The sequence below is a fragment of the Solanum verrucosum genome, unplaced genomic scaffold (genome assembly GCF_900185275.1).
Source record: "Solanum verrucosum unplaced genomic scaffold, falcon-dt-bn FXZP01000017.1, whole genome shotgun sequence".
In the NCBI taxonomy this organism is placed as follows: Eukaryota; Viridiplantae; Streptophyta; class Magnoliopsida; order Solanales; family Solanaceae; genus Solanum; species Solanum verrucosum.
This window is the reverse complement of record NW_026020078.1, coordinates 562,799-568,041: the sequence shown is the minus strand read 5'-3', so window position 1 is coordinate 568,041 and position 5,243 is coordinate 562,799. Positions and strand designations below refer to the sequence as shown.

Here is a 5,243-nt window from a genome sequence, read left to right as displayed (position 1 = left end):
ACATCACCTCATAACAATAAATTATCCATAATTTCTAAAGTTGTTGACAATCTTATCGAACATGTTACGAGAGTTAAATGCATCTCCTATTTAATCCCAAAAAGCTGCACAAGGACTATTCTTTTACTTAGTTGTTGTTAACTTTTAATTCAACACTAACTTGGTGTTGTCAAGTAATTAAAATTATCTTATTTTCATGTCAAAAATATGTTTTTCCTTTATAAGATTAAATTAGTTGTTACAATCAGTATCCCTATCTTGGAGAGAGTGAAGAAACCACTGGAGAAATCTCTTGTTGAAGCTAGGCTTACTACTGAGGACATTCTTGCAGTTGAGGTTGTTGGGTCAAGCTCTCCAGTGCCTACAATTATGAGGATTTTGACAATGTTTTTCGGTAAGGAACAGAAGCACAACATGAATGCAAGTGACTGTTTGGCCAAAGAATGTGCACTGCAATGCTCTATTCTCAGTCCTACCTTTAAAGTGCGGGAATTATAGGTCAATGAGAGCTTCCCTTTCTCAATTTCATTATCATGGAAGGGGCCTGCTCCAGGTGCACAAAATGGAGCTTTGAAGAATCATCAATTCACAATTGTTTTCTCCAAAGAAAATCCGATACCCAGTGTGAAAGCTCTAACATTCTACAGATCTGGAATATTTACAATAGATGTACAATATGTTGATGTTAGTAAACTGCAGGCACCAACAAAGATCAATACTTACACGATTGGACCATTCCAATCTGCAAAGGGTCAAAGGGCTAAACTAAACGTCAAAGTAACGCTTTTTGAAGAGGAAGATGTGGAAGTCCAAGTTGTGAAAAAGACAGCTAAGGAACCTGCCAAAATGGAAACAGATGAAGCTTCAGTTGATGCTGCTCCTTCAACTACATCGGAAATTGATGCAAAAGGAGCTGAATGGTGTTCTGGAGTCTGGAGACAAACATGTCCATATGGAGACAGATGCTAAGGTTGAAGCACCTAAGAAAAAGGTCATGAAGACATCTATACCAGTGACTGAAATTGTTTATGGTGCAATGGGAACTGCTGATGTTCAAAAGGCTAATGCGAAAGAATTTGAAATGGCTCTTCAGGACCATGTAATGGAAGATACAAAGGACAGGAAGAATGTTACTGAGTCCTATGCTTATGACATGGGGGATAAGCTTTCAGATATATATCAAGAGTTTGTAACTGATTCAGAAAGAGAAAATTTTATTGCTAAACTTCAAGAAATGGAAGATTGGTTGTATAAAGATAGAGAGGATGAAACTAGGGGTGTTTACATTTCCAAGATTGAGGAGCTTAAAAAGCAAGGTGATCTGATATAACAACAATATAAGGAGTACACGGAGAGGGGTCCTGTGATTGACCAATTTATTTATTGCATAAATAGTTAGAGAATGTTTGATCACATTGATTTAGCGGAGAAGAAGAAGTTTGTGAACGAGTGTGTCGAAGCTTGAGGCTTGGTTTAGAGAGAAAAGCCAGTGTTAGGATGCTCTTCCAAAATATGACAACCCTGTTCATTTGTCAGCTGATGTTTGAAGGAAGGCAGAGGCATTTGATAGGGTCTGTAGGCCTATAATAACAAAGCCTAAGCCAGCAACTCCTGATACACCGTCATGTTAATCACCTCAACGAGGTGAAAAACAACCTCCGAGTGAAGAGACTCCTAATGCAGGAAATGCAAATGCAACTATTGGTAATTTGGTACCAGTGCTGGCAGCGAAGTACCACCTGCTGCCAAGCCAATTTAGATAGACAAATATGAGACTACGCCATGTTCTTCATGAGTTAAGTTGATTGTTTGATCTTCAAAGAGTTCATGAAGGTAAAGACTTGGTTTGATTTGTATTACTTTTTTCATTATACTCGCAACTTTAAAGGGACCTATAGTAGCAATCAACATTTTGTTGTTTAATTGGTGTGATCAATATCGGCCAGCCATGGCCTATCAAGTTATATTATTGATAATGACACTCTAAAATCAAGATTTTCAAATGGTTTTTTAAATGTGAAATTCAATTGTTGTTCTTAAAAAATAGTTGTTACCACTAACATCACTTGTGATCAAACACAAAATATATGGGAAGAAGTGTTATCGCAAGAGATAAAATGACACTCAATAAGAAGATTTAGTGTTCATAAACAACTTAATATTTTAATAAGCTAGAGAGAAAGAACTATGATCAGTAAGCATATCATTTCACAATTATCTATATATATGACATTTCAACAACGATATCTCAATGTTCTACCAACGATTCTTACAATTCTTTCAATCAAGAATCAATCAGATACACTAAAATAGGTAACTCACATAATTTTCTCAAAATCTAATATCTAGAAGACAACTTGTACAATTGAAAAGAAACAAATTTATATGCCAAACATATCCTTATTAAGCATGAATGCATCTGTTTTTATAGAAGATATTCAGCATACCAAATTCTACAATTTGCACAATATAACAATTATACAGAAGCCAAATTGACCTCAAATTCACATAATAAATCACATGAACAGCAGGACAACTGGTAAATTATTTCATTTCACAACAAAAGACATCTAACTATTTTTTTTTAAAATTACCCAAATATCATAAAACTACCTAAAGAGCCTAAAAATGTTCAGAAAAAGACAAACTTTAACACAAAAACAGTAAATGAATCACATATCCAAAAGAAAGTATAAACAAAGAATAGAAAAATGATGATAAACACTAGAAACAGAGAAGAGGGAAAAAATGAGAGTCAGGTTATGCAAAGGGTCAAGTGTATTTATCTCATTCATAAAATTTAGCATTTTACCTGAAAAATGAACGAAAATGGATAGATTTTGCTCCAAAATTGAAAATTTTCAAATTGAATGTCCTCAATTTGATTTTCAAAGAAAATTCTACAACGATAAAAGTTACAACTTCAAGAAGAAATGATCAAAAAGTTACGTTGACAAAAAGGATAACAAACCCTAAGCCAAGACAAATTCACCAGATGTGTAGAGTGGGTGTCCAAGTTCAAATCGCCATCAGAGAAGGCAAGTCATTGCAATGAAGAATGGGAGTTCAAAGCTCCACCATAGAGGAAGGCATCGTGGTATTTGAGGAAGAGGGTTTTTTGATAATTTTATTTGGTTGGGGTGGGAGTGGGGTTTTTCACGCTTTGGGAAGTGTAAGAGAAAAAGGTTAAAAAACTCTGGTTCTTTTTTATTTAGGTTAGTTTTGTAGTAACCACACAAAGTTATATTTTTAACGACGGGTTATTTATCTTTTTTTTTTATTGTAGAATTGACATTACACTTATAAAGACTGGAAAATAATTGGGTCGCTAAAAATACAACAATAGCGACTGGATACATTACCCTTCGCTAAGAAATGGTCGTTAAAAGTCAAGTTTCTTGTAGCGAGGGTCCTTTCGACGATTGTGTGTTTGACCGATTTTGCTGATATGTGTTGTTGAAGCCAACCCTCTGCGATCACGGAGGGGTGACCATGTTCACGGGAGGTCCAAGCCTTGACCTCCGTGTTCATGGAGTGAGGGGCGTGTTAGCGGTCTCTTTAATGAGTTGTTCGTCCGCGTTCGTGGAGGACCCTTGTGTAGAATATCTTCCAAAAATCGGGGTTTCAACCCTATTTCACCATTTTTGAGTTTTGAGAGCTTTGGAGTGGCGATTTGAACCAGGTTTTCGAGGAAAAATAGTTGGGTAAGATTCTTTACTCTAAATCTATTATTACCCATTATTATTTATGAATTCAAGTGTTCAAATCAAGCTTTTGAAATGAGTAATTTTGGGTTATCTTCAAGAACCCAAGAACTTAGTAAAATGGTGATTTTGATATGATTTCAACTTCTTTTTCAAAGTGATTTGCACCAAAGAGTTTCAAATGCCTTGGATAATGATTTCAAATGCAGAATTTCGGATTCAAACTTCATTTTTGAAATAGGGTTTCGAGTTGATTGACCCACTTTTCAAGTAATTGGTGTGGGTATTGTTGTTTCCGAATATTTATTGTGAATACTTGATTGATATAGATTGTGTTGCTTTGGACTCGGTCGAAATGGGAAGACCGAAGTCGTGAAGTGACTAGTTGGTTGAATTAAGACAAGTGATCTCCTAAACCTTGTAATCTAGTAGAATTCATGTATTCCCTTCATTGTTTGTGTGTTGAGAGTAATGAGAATGAGGTGGAGGATCCATTGTTCCACTTAATAAATCTTGATGAATAAAAATGGGATTAAAGAAAAGGTCATGTGTTGATCATAATGCTTTGTGAATTACCTTGTTGCTGCCCTGTTAAAGGATAACAAATATCCCACATTGATGGCTAATGACATGGGTGGACTCCTTATAAGACTTGGGCAATCCTCCTCCCTATGAGCTAGCTTTTGGGGTGTGAGTTAGGCCTAATAACTAATTTTATATGGTATCAGAGCAGGAACCATCTCACCCAATGTTGGCCCCCCCCCAAAATCAAAATTGCACACGCACCAGATGCTAAGAACTGGGCATGAGGTGGGATGTTAAAGAATGACAAAAGTCCCACATTGGTGGTTAATGAGATGGGTGGACTTCTTATAAGGTTTGGACAATCCTCCTCCCTTTAAGCTAACTTTTGGGGTGTGAGTTAGGCCTAATACCAAATTTACCAGACCTCTATTTGATTGATCGATGAAATGTTTGATAATATGAATGTGGACTTGAATTGCTTGAATTGTTGTCTCTTCCTTATGGTATGAACTTTCTTAGCTGCATTGATTGTTGTACTCCGTGATGAGACATATGAGGTAAAGCCAATAAAAAAAGTTCTAGCTAGTGATATAATGGTTTCGACTAGTGATATGATATAAAATCAATGAGAGATGGTTCTGGCTAGTGATATGATATGAAGTCGATGAGAAATGGTTCCGGCTAGTGGTATGATATAAAACCGATGGGAAATGGTTCCAACTAGTGGTATGATATAAAACTGCTGAGAAATGGTTCCGACTAGTGATATGATATAAAGCTGATTGGAAATGGTTCCAGTTGCAGATTGATTATTATGATTTGATGCATTTTGATGCTTATGTTTGACTTACGTGTTAATTGTGATTGATGCACATGTTACTTGTGATTGAGCTATTTTACATTGAGATTGACTTACTTGATTCGTGTTAATTGTCTGATTGTGACTATTGGACTGTGATTATTGAGCCTTGTGAGCTGTGTATTGTAGAGCTGTTAGGTTGGGCTGACTTCTGT

General features: G+C 36.0%; 1 pseudogene; it reads left to right on the top strand.

Moving 5' to 3' along the window:
* The first annotated feature begins 207 nt into the window (after window positions 1–207).
* LOC125824225 (heat shock 70 kDa protein 15-like) lies at window positions 208–1,795 on the top strand (annotated as a pseudogene).
* The last annotated feature ends 3,448 nt before the right edge of the window (window positions 1,796–5,243 follow it).